Consider the following 18,372-nt stretch of genomic DNA (forward strand, 5'->3'; position numbering starts at 1 on the left):
GGAATTCAGGTTGGCAAGTTCTATGGGGAAGCCCATTGCTGTCTATGGTGGAAATGGCATGGGAGATTTCAGTTTCAAAATCTCTGTGAAAAAGCATCAGAGAAGCTTCTCCGTTTAGAATCCAGCATATCTCACTGAACCGAAGAAGTGGTAGTTAGAAGGGAGTTAGAGCTGCAAGCAGTTTGGTTTGGGAAATTAGATGCGAAATGACACTGCAAAGGCCTTCCAACAGGCTTGGCAAAGTGTGTTCTATATCTCTGCCAAACAAACTCCCCGGAGGTTGAGCTTTCAGAAGCTAGTTTAACACTAAGGGAGGAAGCAGCAGAATGTGCCTCTCACATCTAGCCTGTAGGAATTCAGGTTGGCAAGTTCTATGTGGAAGCCCATTGCTGCCTATGGTGGAAACGGCATGGGAGATTTCAGTTTCAAAATCTCTGTGAAAAAGCGTCAGAGAAGCTTCTCCGTTTAGAATCCAGCATATCTCACAGAACCGAAGAAGTGGTAGTTAGAAGGGAGTTAGAGCTGCAAGCAGTTTGGTTTGGGAAATTAGACGCGAAATGAAACTGCAAAGGCCTTCCAACAGGCTTGGAAAAGTGTGTTCTATACCTCTGCCAAACAGACTCCCCGGAGGATGAGCTTTCAGAAGCAAGCTTAACTCTAAGGGAGGAAGCAGCAGAATGTGCCTCTCACATCTAGCCTGTAGGAATTCATGTTGGCAAGTTCTATGGGAAGCCCATTGCTGCCTATGGTGGAAACGGCATGGGAGATTTCAGTTTCAAAATCTCTGTGAAAAAGCGTCAGAGAAGCTTCCCCGTTTAGAATCCAGCATATCTCACTGAACCGAAGAAGTTGTAGTTAGAAGGGAGTTAGAGCTGCAAGCAGTTTGGTTTGGGAAATTAGACGCGAAATCAAACTGCAAAGGCCTTCCAACAGGCTTGGAAAAGTGTGTTCTATATCTCTGCCAAACAGACTCCCCGGAGGTTGAGCTTTCAGAAGCAAGTTTAACTCTTAGGGTGGAAGCAGCAGAATGTGCCTCTCACATCTAGCCTGTAGGAATTCAGGTTGGCAAGTTCTATGGGGAAGCCCATTGCTGCCCATGGTGGAAACGGCATGGGAGATTTCAGTTTCAAAATCTCTGTGAAAAAGCGTCAGAGAAGCTTCTCCGTTTAGAATCCAGCATATCTCACTGAACCGGAGAAGCGGTAGTTAGAAGGGAGTTAGAGCTGCAGTTTGGTTTGGGAAATTAGACGGGAAATCAAACTGCAAAGGCCTTCCAACAGGCTTGGAAAAGTGTGTTCTATATCTCTGCCAAACAGACTCCCCGGAGGTTGAGCTTTCAGAAGCAAGTTTAACTCTTATGGTGGAAGCAGCAGAATGTGCCTCTCACATCTAGCCTGTAGGAATTCAGGTTGGCAAGTTCTATGGGGAAGCCCATTGCTGCCTATGGTGTAAACGGCATGGGAGATTTCAGTTTCAAAATCTCTGTGAAAAAGCGTCAGAGAAGCTTCTCCGTTTAGAATCCAGCATATCTCACTGAACCGGAGAAGCGGTAGTTAGAAGGGAGTTAGAGCTGCAGTTTGGTTTGGGAAATTAGACGGGAAATCAAACTGCAAATGCCTTCCAACAGGCTTGGAAAAGTGTGTTCTATATCTCTGCCAAACAGACTGCCCGGAGGTTGAGCTTTCAGAAGCTAGCTTAACTCTAAGGGAGGAAGCAGCAGAATGTGCCTCTCACATCTAGCCTGTAGGAATTCAGGTTGGCAAGTTCTATGGGGAAGCCCATTGCTGCCTATGGTGGAAACGGCATGGGAGATTTCAGTTTCAAAATCTCTGTGAAAAAGGGTCAGAGAAGCTTCTCCGTTTAGAATCCAGCATATCTCACTGAACCGGACAAGTGGTAGATAGAAGGGACTTAGAGCTGCAAGCAGTTTGGTTTGGGAATTTAGACGCGAAATGACACTGCAAAGGCCTTCCAACAGGCTTGGAAAAGTGTGTTCTATACCTCTGCCAAACAGAGTCCCCGGAGGTTGAGCTTTCAGAAGCTAGTTTAACTCTAAGGGAGGAAGCAGCAGAATGTGCCTCTCACATCTAGCCTGTAGGAATTCAGGTTGGCAAGTTCTATGGGGAAGCCCGTTGCTGCCTAAGGTGGAAACGGCATGGGAGATTTCAGTTTCAAAATCTCTGTGAAAAAGCGTCAGAGAAGCTTCTCCGTTAAGAATCCAGCATATCTCACTGAACCGGAGAAGTGGTAGTTAGAAGGGAGTTAGAGCTGCAAGCAGTTTGGTTTGGGAAATTAGACACGAAATGAAACTGCAAAGGCCTTCCAACAGGCTTGGAAAAGTGTGTTCTAAATCTCTGCCAAACAGACTCCCCGGAGGTTGAGCTTTCAGAAGCTAGTTTAACTCTAAGGGAGGAAGCAGCAGAATGTGCCTCTCACATCTAGCCTGTAGGAATTCAGGTTGGCAAGTTCTATGGGGAAGCCCGTTGCTGCCTATGGTGGAAACGGCATGGGAGATTTCAGTTTCAAAATCTCTGTGAAAAAGCGTCAGAGAAGCTTCCCCGTTTAGAATCCAGCATATCTCACTGAACCGAAGAATTGGTAGTTAGAAGGGAGTTAGTGCTGCAAGCAGTTTGGTTTGGGAAATTAGACGCGAAATGACACTGCAAATGCCTTCCAACAGGCTTGGAAAACTGTGTTCTATATCTCTGCCAAACAGACTCCCCGGAGGTTGAGCTTTCAGAAGCTAGTTTAACTCTAAGGGAGGAAGCAGCAGAATGTGCCTCTCACATCTAGCCTGTCGGAATTCAGGTTGGCAAGTTCTATGGGGAAGCCCATTGCTGCCTATGGTGGAAACGGCATGGGAGATTTCAGTTTCAAAATCTCTGTGAAAAAGAGTCAGAGAAGCTTCTCCGTTTAGAATCCAGCATATCTCACAGAACCGAAGAAGTCGTAGTTAGAAGGGAGTTAGAGCTGCAAGCAGTTTGGTTTGGGAAATTAGACGCGAAATGAAACTGCAAGTGCCTTCCAACAGGCTTGGAAAAGTGTGTTCTATATCTCTGCCAAACAGACTCCCCGGAGGTTGAGCTTTCAGAAGCTAGTTTAACTCTAAGGGAGGAAGCAGCAGAATGTGCCTCTCACATCTAGCCTGTAGGAATTCGGGTTGGCAAGTTCTATGGGGAAGCCCATTGCTGCCTATGATGGAAACGGCATGGGAGATTTCAGTTTCAAAATCTCTGTGAAAAAGCGTCAGAGAAGCTTCTCCGTTTAGATTCCAGCATATCTCACTGAACCGAAGAAGTGGTAGTTAGAAGGGAGTTAGAGCTGCAAGCAGTTTGGTTTGGGAAATTAGACACGAAATGAAACTGCAAAGGCCTTCCAACAGGCTTGGAAAAGTGTGTTCTAAATCTCTGCCAAACAGACTCCCCGGAGGTTGAGCTTTCAGAAGCTAGTTTAACTCTAAGGGAGGAAGCAGGAGAATGTGCCTCTCACATCTAGCCTGTAGGAATTCGGGTTGGCAAGTTCTATGGGGAAGCCCATTGCTGCCTATGGTGGAAACGGCATGGGAGATTTCAGTTTCAAAATCTCTGTGAAAAAGCGTCAGAGAAGCTTCTCCGTTTAGAATCCAGCATATCTCACTGAACCGAAGAAGTGGTAGTTAGAAGGGAGTTAGAGCTGCAAGCAGTTTGGTTTCGGAAATTAGACGCGAAATGAAACTGCAAAGGCCTTCCAACAGGCTTGGAAAAGTGTGTTCTATATCTCTGCCAAACAGACTCCCCGGAGGTTGAGCTTTCAGAAGCTAGTTTAACTCTACGGGAGGAAGCAGCAGAATGTGCCTCTCACATCTAGCCTGTAGGAACTCAGGTTGGCAAGTTCTATGGGGAAGCCCGTTGGCGCCGTCGTTGGAAACGGGTTTGGAAATTTCAGTTTCAAAATCTCTGTGAAAAAGCGTCAGAGAAGCTTCCCCGTTTAGAATCCAGCATATCTCAGTGAACCGAAGAAGTGGTAGTAGAAGGGAGTTAGAGCTGCAAGCAGTTTGGTTTGGGAAATTAGACGCGAAATGACACTGCAAATGCTTTCCAACAGGCTTGGAAAAGTGTGTTCTATATCTCTGCCAAACAGACTCCCCGGAGGTTGAGCTTTCAGAAGCAAGTTTAACTCTAAGGGAGGAAGCAGCAGAATGTGCCTCTCACATCTAGCCTGTAGCAATTCAGGTTGGCAAGTTCTATGGGGAAGCCCATTGCTGCCTATGGTGGAAACGGCATGGGAGATTTCAGTTTCAAAATCTCTGTGAAAAAGCGTCAGAGAAGCTTCTCCGTTTAGAATCCAGCATATCTCACAGAACCGAAGAAGTGGTAGTTAGAAGGGAGTTAGAGCTGCAAGCAGTTTGGTTTGGGAAATTAGACGCGAAATGAAACTGCAAAGGCCTTCCAACAGGCTTGGAAAAGTGTGTTCTATACCTCTGCCAAACAGAGTCCCCGGAGGATGAGCTTTCAGAAGCAAGCTTAACTCTAAGGGAGGAAGCAGCAGAATGTGCCTCTCACATCTAGCCTGTAGGAATTCAGGTTGGCAAGTTCTATGGGAAGCCCATTGCTGCCTATGGTGGAAACGGCATGGGAGATTTCAGTTTCAAAATCTCTGTGAAAAAGCGTCAGAGAAGCTTCTCCGTTTAGAATCCAGCATATCTCACTGAACCGAAGAAGTGGTTGTTAGAAGGGAGTTAGACCTGCAAGCAATTTGGTTTGGGAAATTAGACGCGAAATGACACTGCAAATGCCTTCCAACAGGCTTGGAAAAGTGTGTTCTATATCTCTGCCAAACAAACTCCCCGGAGGTTGAGCTTTCAGAAGCTAGTTTAACTCTAAGGGAGGAAGCAGCAGAATGTGCCTCTCACATCTAGCCTGTAGGAATTCAGGTTGGCAAGTTCTATGGGGAAGCCCATTGGCGCCTTCGTTGGAAACGGGTTTGGAAATTTCAGTTTCAAAATCTCTGTGAAAAAGCGTCAGAGAAGCTTCTCCGTTTAGAATCCAGCATATCTCACTGAACCGAAGAAGTGGTAGTTAGAAGGGAGTTAGAGCTGCAAGCAGTTTGGTTTGGGAAATTAGATGCGAAATGAAACTGCAAATGCCTTCCAACAGGCTTGGAAAAGTGTGTTCTATATCTCTGCCAAACAGACTCCCCGGAGGTTGAGCTTTCAGAAGCTAGCTTAACTCTAAGGGAGGAAGCAGCAGAATGTGCCTCTCACTTCTACCCTGTAGGAATTCGGGTTGGCAAGTTCTATGGGGAAGCCGATTGGCGCCTTCGTTGGAAACGGGTTTGGAAATTTCAGTTTCAAAATCTCTGTGAAAAAGCGTCAGAGAAGCTTCTCCGTTTAGAATCCAGCATATCTCACAGAACCGAAGAAGTGGTAGTTAGAAGGGAGTTAGAGCTGCAAGCAGTTTGGTTTGGGAAATTAGACGCGAAATGAAAGTGCAAATGCCTTCCAACAGGCTTGGAAAAATGTGTTCTATATCTCTGCCAAACAAACTCCCCGGAGGTTGAGCTTTCAGAAGCTAGTTTAACTCTAAGGGAGGAAGCAGCAGAATGTGCCTCTCACATCTAGCCTGTAGGAATTCAGGTTGGCAAGTTCTATGTGGAAGCCCATTGCTGCCTATGGTGGAAATGGCATGGGAGATTTCAGTTTCAAAATCTCTGTGAAAAAGCATCAGAGAAGCTTCTCCGTTTAGAATCCAGCATATCTCACTGAACCGAAGAAGTGGTAGTTAGAAGGGAGTTAGAGCTGCAAGCACTTTGGTTTGGGAAATTAGATGCGAAATGACACTGCAAAGGCCTTCCAACAGGCTTGGAAAAGTGTGTTCTATATCTCTGCCAAACACACTCCCCGGAGGTTGAGCTTTCAGAAGCAAGTTTAACTCTTAGGGAGGAAGCAGCAGAATGTGCCTCTCACATCTAGCCTGTAGGAATTCAGGTTGGCAAGTTCTATGGGGAAGCCCATTGCTGCCTATGGTGGAAACGGCATGGGAGATTTCAGTTACAAAATCTCTGTGAAAAAGCGTCAGAGAAGCTTCTCCGTTTAGAATCCAGCATATCTCACTGAACCGAAGAAGTGGTAGTTAGAAGGGAGTTAGAGCTGCAAGCAGTTTGGTTTGGGAAATTAGACGCGAAATGAAACTGCAAATGCCTTCCAACAGGCTGGGAAAAGTGTGTTCTATATCTCTGCCAAACAAACTCCCCGGAGGTTGAGCTTTCAGAAGCTAGTTTAACTCTAAGGGAGGAAGCAGCAGAATGTGCCTCTCACATCTAGCCTGTAGGAATTCAGGTTGGCAAGTTCTATGGAGAAGCCCATTGGCGCCTTCGTTGGAAACGGGTTTGGAAATTTCAGTTTCAAAATCTCTGTGAAAAAGCGTCAGAGAAGCTTCTCCGTTTAGAATCCAGCATATCTCACTGAACCGAAGAAGTGGTAGTTAGAAGGGAGTTAGAGCTGCAAGCAGTTTGGTTTGGGAATTTAGACGCAAAATGAAACTGCAAATACCTTCCAACAGGCTTGGAAAAGTGTGTTCTATATCTCTGCCAAACAAACTCCCCGGAGGTTGAGCTTTCAGAAGCTAGTTTAACTCTAAGGGAGGAAGCAGCAGAATGTCCCTCTCACATCTAGCCTGTAGGAATTCAGGTTGGCAAGTTCTATGTGGAAGCCCATTGCTGCCTATGGTGGAAACGGCATGGGAGATTTCAGTTTCAAAATCTCTGTGAAAAAGCGTCAGAGAAGCTTCTCCGTTTAGAATCCAGCATATCTCACTGAACCGAAGAAGTGGTAGTTAGAAGGGAGTTAGAGCTGCAAGCAGTTTGGTTTGGGAAATTAGACGCGAAATGACACTGCAAATGCCTTCCAACAGGCTTGGAAAATTGTGTTCTATATCTCTGCCAAACAGACTCCCCGGAGGCTGAGCTTTCAGAAGCTAGTTTAACTCTAAGGGAGGAAGCAGCAGAATGTGCCTCTCACATCTAGCCTGTAGGAATTCAGGTTGGGAAGTTCTATGGGGAAGCCCTTTGGCGCCATCGTTGGAAACGGGTTTGGAAATTTCAGTTTCAAAATCTCTGTGAAAGAGCGTCAGAGAAGCTTCTCCGTTTAGAATCCAGCATATCTCACTGAACCGAAGAAGTGGTAGTTAGAAGGGAGTTAGAGCTGCAAGCAGTTTGGTTTGGGAAATTAGACGCGAAATGAAACTGCAAATGCCTTCCAACAGGCTTGGAAAATTGTGTTCTATATCTCTGCCAAACAAACTCCCCGGAGGTTGAGCTTTCAGAAGCTAGTTTAACTCTAAGGGAGGAAGCAGCAGAATGTGCCTCTCACATCTAGCCTGTAGGAATTCAGGTTGGCAAGTTCTATGGGGAAGCCCATTGGCGCCTTCGTTGGAAACGGGTTTGAAAATTTCAGCTTCAAAATCTCTGTGAAAAAGCGTCAGAGAAGCTTCTCCGTTTAGAATCCAGCATATCTCACAGAACCGAAGAAGTGGTAGTTAGAAGGCAGTTAGAGCTGCAAGCAGTTTGGTTTGGGAAATTAGATGCGAAATGACACTGCAAAGGCCTTCCAACAGGCTTGGAAAAGTGTGTTCTATATCTCTGCCAAACAGACTCCCCGGAGGTTGAGCTTTCAGAAGCAAGCTTAACTCTTAGGGAGGAAGCAGCAGAATGTGCCTCTCACATCTATCCTGTAGGAATTCAGGTTGGCAAGTTCTATGGGGAAGCCCATTGCTGCCTATGGTGGAAACGGCATGGGAGATTTCAGTTTCAAAATCTCTGTGAAAAAGCGTCAGAGAAGCTTCTCCGTTTAGAATCCAGCATATCTCACTGAACCGAAGAAGTGGTAGTTAGAAGGGAGTTAGAGCTGCAAGCAGTTTGGTTTTGGAAATTAGACGCGAAATGAAACTGCAAAGGCCTTCCAACAGGCTTGGAAAAGTGTGTTCTATACCTCTGCCAAACAAACTCCCCGGAGGTTGAGATTTCAGAAGCTAGTTTAACTCTAAGGGAGGAAGCAGCAGAATGTGCCTCTCACATCTAGCCTGTAGGAATTCAGGTTGGCAAGTTCTATGGGGAAGCCCATTGCTGTCTATGGTGGAAATGGCATGGGAGATTTCAGTTTCAAAATCTCTGTGAAAAAGCATCAGAGAAGCTTCTCCGTTTAGAATCCAGCATATCTCACTGAACCGAAGAAGTGGTAGTTAGAAGGGAGTTAGAGCTGCAAGCAGTTTGGTTTGGGAAATTAGATGCGAAATGACACTGCAAAGGCCTTCCAACAGGCTTGGCAAAGTGTGTTCTATATCTCTGCCAAACAAACTCCCCGGAGGTTGAGCTTTCAGAAGCTAGTTTAACACTAAGGGAGGAAGCAGCAGAATGTGCCTCTCACATCTAGCCTGTAGGAATTCAGGTTGGCAAGTTCTATGTGGAAGCCCATTGCTGCCTATGGTGGAAACGGCATGGGAGATTTCAGTTTCAAAATCTCTGTGAAAAAGCGTCAGAGAAGCTTCTCCGTTTAGAATCCAGCATATCTCACTGAACCGAAGAAGTGGTAGTTAGAAGGGAGTTAGAGCTGCAAGCAGTTTGGTTTGGGAAATTAGACGCGAAATGACACTGCAAATGCCTTCCAACAGGCTTGGAAAATTGTGTTCTATATCTCTGCCAAACAGACTCCCCGGAGTCTGAGCTTTCAGAAGCTAGTTTAACTCTAAGGGAGGAAGCAGCAGAATGTGCCTCTCACATCTAGCCTGTAGGAATTCAGGTTGGCAAGTTCTATGGGGAAGCCCTTTTCGCCTTCGTTGGAAACGGGTTTGGAAATTTCAGTTTCAAAATCTCTGTGAAAGAGCGTCAGAGAAGCTTCTCCGTTTAGAATCCAGCATATCTCACTGAACCGAAGAAGTGGTAGTTAGAAGGGAGTTAGAGCTGCAAGCAGTTTGGTTTTGGAAATTAGACGCGAAATGAAACTGCAAAGGCCTTCCAACAGGCTTGGAAAAGTGTGTTCTATACCTCTGCAAAACAAACTCCCCGGAGGTTGAGCTTTCAGAAGCTAGTTTAACTCTAAGGGAGGAAGCAGCAGAATGTGCCTCTCACATCTAGCCTGTAGGAATTCAGGTTGGCAAGTTCTATGGGGAAGCCCATTGCTGTCTATGGTGGAAATGGCATGGGAGATTTCAGTTTCAAAATCTCTGTGAAAAAGCATCAGAGAAGCTTCTCCGTTTAGAATCCAGCATATCTCACTGAACCGAAGAAGTGGTAGTTAGAAGGGAGTTAGAGCTGCAAGCAGTTTGGTTTGGGAAATTAGATGCGAAATGACACTGCAAAGGCCTTCCAACAGGCTTGGCAAAGTGTGTTCTATATCTCTGCCAAACAAACTCCCCGGAGGTTGAGCTTTCAGAAGCTAGTTTAACACTAAGGGAGGAAGCAGCAGAATGTGCCTCTCACATCTAGCCTGTAGGAATTCAGGTTGGCAAGTTCTATGTGGAAGCCCATTGCTGCCTATGGTGGAAACGGCATGGGAGATTTCAGTTTCAAAATCTCTGTGAAAAAGCGTCAGAGAAGCTTCTCCGTTTAGAATCCAGCATATCTCACTGAACCGAAGAAGTGGTAGTTAGAAGGGAGTTAGAGCTGCAAGCAGTTTGGTTTGGGAAATTAGACGCGAAATGACACTGCAAATGCCTTCCAACAGGCTTGGAAAATTGTGTTCTATATCTCTGCCAAACAGACTCCCCGGAGGCTGAGCTTTCAGAAGCTAGTTTAACTCTAAGGGAGGAAGCAGCAGAATGTGCCTCTCACATCTAGCCTGTAGGAATTCAGGTTGGCAAGTTCTATGGGGAAGCCCATTGCTGCCTATGGTGGAAACGGCATGGGAGATTTCAGTTACAAAATCTCTGTGAAAAAGCGTCAGAGAAGCTTCTCCGTTTAGAATCCAGCATATCTCACTGAACCGAAGAAGTGGTAGTTAGAAGGGAGTTAGAGCTGCAAGCAGTTTGGTTTGGGAAATTAGACGCGAAATGAAACTGCAAATGCCTTCCAACAGGCTGGGAAAAGTGTGTTCTATATCTCTGCCAAACAAACTCCCCGGAGGTTGAGCTTTCAGAAGCTAGTTTAACTCTAAGGGAGGAAGCAGCAGAATGTGCCTCTCACATCTAGCCTGTAGGAATTCAGGTTGGCAAGTTCTATGGAGAAGCCCATTGGCGCCTTCGTTGGAAACGGGTTTGGAAATTTCAGTTTCAAAATCTCTGTGAAAAAGCGTCAGAGAAGCTTCTCCGTTTAGAATCCAGCATATCTCACTGAACCGAAGAAGTGGTCGTTAGAAGGGAGTTAGAGCTGCAAGCAGTTTGGTTTGGGAATTTAGACGCGAAATGAAACTGCAAATACCTTCCAACAGGCTTGGAAAAGTGTGTTCTATATCTCTGCCAAACAAACTCCCCGGAGGTTGAGCTTTCAGAAGCTAGTTTAACTCTAAGGGAGGAAGCAGCAGAATGTCCCTCTCACATCTAGCCTGTAGGAATTCAGGTTGGCAAGTTCTATGTGGAAGCCCATTGCTGCCTATGGTGGAAATGGCATGGGAGATTTCAGTTTCAAAATCTCTGTGAAAAAGCGTCAGAGAAGCTTCTCCGTTTAGAATCCAGCATATCTCACTGAACCGAAGAAGTGGTAGTTAGAAGGGAGTTAGAGCTGCAAGCAGTTTGGTTTGGGAAATTAGACGCGAAATGACACTGCAAATGCCTTCCAACAGGCTTGGAAAATTGTGTTCTATATCTCTGCCAAACAGACTCCCCGGAGGCTGAGCTTTCAGAAGCTAGTTTAACTCTAAGGGAGGAAGCAGCAGAATGTGCCTCTCACATCTAGCCTGTAGGAATTCAGGTTGGCAAGTTCTATGGGGAAGCCCTTTGGCGCCATCGTTGGAAACGGGTTTGGAAATTTCAGTTTCATAATCTCTGTGAAAGAGCGTCAGAGAAGCTTCTCCGTTTAGAATCCAGCATATCTCACTGAACCGAAGAAGTGGTAGTTAGAAGGGAGTTAGAGCTGCAAGGAGTTTGGTTTGGGAAATTAGACGCGAAATGAAACTGCAAATGCCTTCCACCAGGCTTGGAAAATTGTGTTCTATATCTCTGCCAAACAAACTCCCCGGAGGTTGAGCTTTCAGAAGCTAGTTTAACTCTAAGGGAGGAAGCAGCAGAATGTGCCTCTCACATCTAGCCTGTAGGAATTCAGGTTGGCAAGTTCTATGGGGAAGCCCATTGGCGCCTTCGTTGGAAACGGGTTTGGAAATTTCAGCTTCAAAATCTCTGTGAAAAAGCGTCAGAGAAGCTTCTCCGTTTAGAATCCAGCATATCTCACAGAACCGAAGAAGTGGTAGTTAGAAGGGAGTTAGAGCTGCAAGCAGTTTGGTTTGGGAAATTAGACGCGAAATGAAACTGCAAAGGCCTTCCAACAGGCTTGGAAAAGTGTGTTCTATACCTCTGCCAAACAGAGTCCCCGGAGGATGAGCTTTCAGAAGCAAGCTTAACTCTAAGGGAGGAAGCAGCAGAATGTGCCTCTCACATCTAGCCTGTAGGAATTCAGGTTGGCAAGTTCTATGGGAAGCTCATTGCTGCCTATGGTGGAAACGGGTTTGGAAATTTCAGTTTCAAAATCTCTGTGATAAAGCGTCAGAGAAGCTTCTCCGTTTAGAATCCAGCATATCTCACTGAACCGAAGAAGTGGTAGTTAGAAGGGAGTTAGAGCTGCAAGCAGTTTGGTTTGGGAAATTAGACGCGAAATGGAACTGCAAAGACCTTCCAACAGGCTTGGAAAAGTGTGTTCTATATCTCTGCCAAACAGACTCCCCGGAGGTTGAGCTTTCAGAAGCGAGTTTAACTCAAAGGGAGGAAGCAGCAGAATGTGCCTCTCACATCTAGCCTGTAGGAATTCAGGTTGGCAAGTTCTATGGGGAAGCCCGTTGCTGCCTATGGTGGAAACGGCATGGGAGATTTCAGTTTCAAAATCTCTGTGAAAAAGCGTAAGAGATGCTTCCCTGTTTAGAATCCAGCATATCTCACTGAACCGAAGAATTGGTAGTTAGAAGGGAGTTAGAGCTGCAAGCAGTTTGGTTTCGGAAATTAGACGCGAAATGAAACTGCAAATGCCTTCCAACAGGCTTGTAAAAGTGTGTTCTATATCTCTGCCAAACAGACTCCCCGGAGGTTGAGCTTTCAGAAGCTAGCTTAACTCTAAGGGAGGAAGAAGCTGAATGTGCCTCTCACATCTAGCCTGTAGGAATTCAGGTTGGCAAGTTCTATGGGGAAGCGCATTGGCGCCTTCTTTGGAAACGGGTTTGGAAATTTCAGTTTCAAAATCTCTGTGAAAAAGCGTCAGAGAAGCTTCTCCGTTTAGAATCCAGCATATCTCACTGAACCGAAGAAGTGGTAGTTAGAAGGGAGTTAGAGCTGCAAGCAGTTTGGTTTGGGAAATTAGACGCGAAATGAAACTGCAAATGCCTTCCAACAGGCTTGGAAAAGTGTGTTCTATACCTCTGCCAAACAGACTCCCCGGAGGTTGAGCTTTCAGAAGCTAGTTTAACTCTAAGGGAGGAAGAAGCAGAATGTGCCTCTCACATCTAGCCTTTAGGAATTCAGGTTGGCAAGTTCTATGGGGAAGCCCTTTGCTGCCTACGGTGGAAACGGCATGGGAGATTTCAGTTTCAAAATCTCTGTGAAAAAGCGTCAGAGAAGCTTCTCCGTTTAGAATCCAGCATATCTCACTGAACCGAAGAAGTGGTAGTTAGAAGGGAGTTAGAGCTGCAAGCAGTTTGGTTTGGGAAATTAGACGCGAAATGACACTGCAAAGGCCATCCAACAGGCTTGGAAAAGTGTGTTCTATACCTCTGCCAAACAGAGTCCCCGGAGGATGAGCTTTCAGAAGCAAGCTTAACTCTAAGGGAGGAAGCAGCAGAATGTGCCTCTCACATCTAGCCTGTAGGAATTCAGGTTGGCAAGTTCTATGGGAAGCCCATTGCTGCCTATGGTGGAAACGGCATGGGAGATTTCAGTTTCAAAATCTCTGTGAAAAAGCGTCAGAGAAGCTTCTCCGTTTAGAATCCAGCATATCTCACAGAACCGAAGAAGTGGTAGTTAGAAGGGAGTTAGAGCTGCAAGCAGTTTGGTTTGGGAAATTAGACGCGAAATGAAACTGCAAAGACCTTCCAACAGGCTTGAAAAAGTGTGTTCTATATCTCTGCCAAACAGACTCCCCGGAGGTTGAGCTTTCAGAAGCTAGTTTAACTCAAAGGGAGGAAGCAGCAGAATGTGCCTCTCACATCTAGCCTGTAGGAATTCAGGTTGGCAAGTTCTATGGGGAAGCCCGTTGCTGCCTATGGTGGAAACGGCATGGGAGATTTCAGTTTCAAAATCTCTGTGAAAAAGCGTCAGAGATGCTTCCCCGTTTAGAATCCAGCATATCTCACTGAACCGAAGAATTGGTAGTTAGAAGGGAGTTAGAGCTGCAAGCAGTTTGGTTTGGGAAATTAGACGCGAAATGAAACTGCAAATGCCTTCCAAAACAGGCTTGGAAAAGTGTGTTCTATATCTCTGCCAAACAAACTCCCCGGAGGTTGAGATTTCAGAAGCTAGTTTAACTCTAAGGGCGGAAGCAGCAGAATGTGCCTCTCACATCTAGCCTGTAGGAATTCAGGTTGGCAAGTTCTATGGGGAAGCCCATTGGCGCCTTCGTATGAAACGGGTTTGGAAATTTCAGTTTCAAAATTTCTGTGAAAAAGCGTCAGAGAAGCTTCTCCGTTTAGAATCCAGCATATCTCACTGAACCGAAGAAGTGGTAGTTAGAAGGGAGTTAGAGCTGCAAGCAGTTTGGTTTGGGAAATTAGATGCGAAATGACACTGCAAAGGCCTTCCAACAGGCTTGGAAAAGTGTGTTCTATATCTCTGCCAAACAGACTCCCCGGAGGTTGAGCTTTCAGAAGCAAGCTTAATTCTTAGGGAGGAAGCAGCAGAATGTGCCTCTCACATCTAGCCTGTAGGAATTCAGGTTGGCAAGTTCTATGGGGAAGCCCATTGCTGCCTATGGTGGAAACAGCATGGGAGATTTCAGTTTCAAATCTCTGTGAAAAAGCGTCAGAGAAGCTTCTCCGTTTAGAATCCAGCATATCTCACTGAACCGAAGAAGTGGTAGTTAGAAGGCAGTTAGAGCTGCAAGCAGTTTGGTTTGGGAAATTAGACGCGAAATGAAACTGCAAATGCCTTCAACAGGCTTGGAAAAGTGTGTTCTATATCTCTGCCAAACAAACTCCCCGGAGGTTGAGCTTTCAGAAGCTAGTTTAACTCTAAGGGAGGAAGCAGCAGAATGTGCCTCTCACATCTAGCCTGTAGGAATTCAGGTTGGCAAGTTCTATGGGGAAGCCCATTGCTGCCTATGGTGGAAACGGCATGGGAGATTTCAGTTTCAAAATCTCTGTGAAAAAGCGTCAGAGAAGCTTCTCCGTTTAGAATCCAGCATATCTCACTGAACCGAAGAAGTGGTAGTTAGAAGGCAGTTAGAGCTGCAAGCAGTTTGGTTTGGGAAATTAGACGCGAAATGAAACTGCAAATGCCTTCCAACAGGCTTGGAAAAGTGTGTTCTATATCTCTGCCAAACAAACTCCCCGGAGGTTGAGCTTTCAGAAGCTAGTTTAACTCTAAGGGAGGAAGCAGCAGAATGTGCCTCTCACATCTAGCCTGTAGGAATTCAGGTTGGCAAGTTCTATGGGGAAGCCCATTGGCGCCTTCGTTGGAAACGGGTTTGGAAATTTCAGTTTCAAAATCTCTGTGAAAAAGCGTCAGAGAAGCTTCTCCGTTTAGAATCCAGCATATCTCACTGAACCGAAGAAGTGGTAGTTAGAAGGGAGTTAGAGCTGCAAGCAGTTTGGTTTCGGAAATTAGACGCGAAATGAAACTGCAAAGGCCTTCCAACAGGCTTGGAAAAGTGTGTTCTATATCTCTGCCAAACAGACTCCCCGGAGGTTGAGCTTTCAGAAGCTAGTTTAACTCTACGGGAGGAAGCAGCAGAATGTGCCTCTCACATCTAGCCTGTAGGAACTCAGGTTGGCAAGTTCTATGGGGAAGCCCGTTGGCGCCGTCGTTGGAAACGGGTTTGGAAATTTCAGTTTCAAAATCTCTGTGAAAAAGCGTCAGAGAAGCTTCCCCGTTTAGAATCCAGCATATCTCAGTGAACCGAAGAAGTGGTAGTAGAAGGGAGTTAGAGCTGCAAGCAGTTTGGTTTGGGAAATTAGACGCGAAATGACACTGCAAATGCTTTCCAACAGGCTTGGAAAAGTGTGTTCTATATCTCTGCCAAACAGACTCCCCGGAGGTTGAGCTTTCAGAAGCAAGTTTAACTCTAAGGGAGGAAGCAGCAGAATGTGCCTCTCACATCTAGCCTGTAGCAATTCAGGTTGGCAAGTTCTATGGGGAAGCCCATTGCTGCCTATGGTGGAAACGGCATGGGAGATTTCAGTTTCAAAATCTCTGTGAAAAAGCGTCAGAGAAGCTTCTCCGTTTAGAATCCAGCATATCTCACAGAACCGAAGAAGTGGTAGTTAGAAGGGAGTTAGAGCTGCAAGCAGTTTGGTTTGGGAAATTAGACGCGAAATGAAACTGCAAAGGCCTTCCAACAGGCTTGGAAAAGTGTGTTCTATACCTCTGCCAAACAGAGTCCCCGGAGGATGAGCTTTCAGAAGCAAGCTTAACTCTAAGGGAGGAAGCAGCAGAATGTGCCTCTCACATCTAGCCTGTAGGAATTCAGGTTGGCAAGTTCTATGGGAAGCCCATTGCTGCCTATGGTGGAAACGGCATGGGAGATTTCAGTTTCAAAATCTCTGTGAAAAAGCGTCAGAGAAGCTTCTCCGTTTAGAATCCAGCATATCTCACTGAACCGAAGAAGTGGTTGTTAGAAGGGAGTTAGACCTGCAAGCAATTTGGTTTGGGAAATTAGACGCGAAATGACACTGCAAATGCCTTCCAACAGGCTTGGAAAAGTGTGTTCTATATCTCTGCCAAACAAACTCCCCGGAGGTTGAGCTTTCAGAAGCTAGTTTAACTCTAAGGGAGGAAGCAGCAGAATGTGCCTCTCACATCTAGCCTGTAGGAATTCAGGTTGGCAAGTTCTATGGGGAAGCCCATTGGCGCCTTCGTTGGAAACGGGTTTGGAAATTTCAGTTTCAAAATCTCTGTGAAAAAGCGTCAGAGAAGCTTCTCCGTTTAGAATCCAGCATATCTCACTGAACCGAAGAAGTGGTAGTTAGAAGGGAGTTAGAGCTGCAAGCAGTTTGGTTTGGGAAATTAGATGCGAAATGAAACTGCAAATGCCTTCCAACAGGCTTGGAAAAGTGTGTTCTATATCTCTGCCAAACAGACTCCCCGGAGGTTGAGCTTTCAGAAGCTAGCTTAACTCTAAGGGAGGAAGCAGCAGAATGTGCCTCTCACTTCTACCCTGTAGGAATTCGGGTTGGCAAGTTCTATGGGGAAGCCGATTGGCGCCTTCGTTGGAAACGGGTTTGGAAATTTCAGTTTCAAAATCTCTGTGAAAAAGCGTCAGAGAAGCTTCTCCGTTTAGAATCCAGCATATCTCACAGAACCGAAGAAGTGGTAGTTAGAAGGGAGTTAGAGCTGCAAGCAGTTTGGTTTGGGAAATTAGACGCGAAATGAAAGTGCAAATGCCTTCCAACAGGCTTGGAAAAATGTGTTCTATATCTCTGCCAAACAAACTCCCCGGAGGTTGAGCTTTCAGAAGCTAGTTTAACTCTAAGGGAGGAAGCAGCAGAATGTGCCTCTCACATCTAGCCTGTAGGAATTCAGGTTGGCAAGTTCTATGTGGAAGCCCATTGCTGCCTATGGTGGAAATGGCATGGGAGATTTCAGTTTCAAAATCTCTGTGAAAAAGCATCAGAGAAGCTTCTCCGTTTAGAATCCAGCATATCTCACTGAACCGAAGAAGTGGTAGTTAGAAGGGAGTTAGAGCTGCAAGCACTTTGGTTTGGGAAATTAGATGCGAAATGACACTGCAAAGGCCTTCCAACAGGCTTGGAAAAGTGTGTTCTATATCTCTGCCAAACACACTCCCCGGAGGTTGAGCTTTCAGAAGCAAGTTTAACTCTTAGGGAGGAAGCAGCAGAATGTGCCTCTCACATCTAGCCTGTAGGAATTCAGGTTGGCAAGTTCTATGGGGAAGCCCATTGCTGCCTATGGTGGAAACGGCATGGGAGATTTCAGTTACAAAATCTCTGTGAAAAAGCGTCAGAGAAGCTTCTCCGTTTAGAATCCAGCATATCTCACTGAACCGAAGAAGTGGTAGTTAGAAGGGAGTTAGAGCTGCAAGCAGTTTGGTTTGGGAAATTAGACGCGAAATGAAACTGCAAATGCCTTCCAACAGGCTGGGAAAAGTGTGTTCTATATCTCTGCCAAACAAACTCCCCGGAGGTTGAGCTTTCAGAAGCTAGTTTAACTCTAAGGGAGGAAGCAGCAGAATGTGCCTCTCACATCTAGCCTGTAGGAATTCAGGTTGGCAAGTTCTATGGAGAAGCCCATTGGCGCCTTCGTTGGAAACGGGTTTGGAAATTTCAGTTTCAAAATCTCTGTGAAAAAGCGTCAGAGAAGCTTCTCCGTTTAGAATCCAGCATATCTCACTGAACCGAAGAAGTGGTAGTTAGAAGGGAGTTAGAGCTGCAAGCAGTTTGGTTTGGGAATTTAGACGCAAAATGAAACTGCAAATACCTTCCAACAGGCTTGGAAAAGTGTGTTCTATATCTCTGCCAAACAAACTCCCCGGAGGTTGAGCTTTCAGAAGCTAGTTTAACTCTAAGGGAGGAAGCAGCAGAATGTCCCTCTCACATCTAGCCTGTAGGAATTCAGGTTGGCAAGTTCTATGTGGAAGCCCATTGCTGCCTATGGTGGAAACGGCATGGGAGATTTCAGTTTCAAAATCTCTGTGAAAAAGCGTCAGAGAAGCTTCTCCGTTTAGAATCCAGCATATCTCACTGAACCGAAGAAGTGGTAGTTAGAAGGGAGTTAGAGCTGCAAGCAGTTTGGTTTGGGAAATTAGACGCGAAATGACACTGCAAATGCCTTCCAACAGGCTTGGAAAATTGTGTTCTATATCTCTGCCAAACAGACTCCCCGGAGGCTGAGCTTTCAGAAGCTAGTTTAACTCTAAGGGAGGAAGCAGCAGAATGTGCCTCTCACATCTAGCCTGTAGGAATTCAGGTTGGGAAGTTCTATGGGGAAGCCCTTTGGCGCCATCGTTGGAAACGGGTTTGGAAATTTCAGTTTCAAAATCTCTGTGAAAGAGCGTCAGAGAAGCTTCTCCGTTTAGAATCCAGCATATCTCACT

Source organism: Cynocephalus volans, chromosome 8 (assembly GCF_027409185.1).
Source record: "Cynocephalus volans isolate mCynVol1 chromosome 8, mCynVol1.pri, whole genome shotgun sequence".
NCBI lineage: Eukaryota > Metazoa > Chordata > Mammalia > Dermoptera > Cynocephalidae > Cynocephalus > Cynocephalus volans.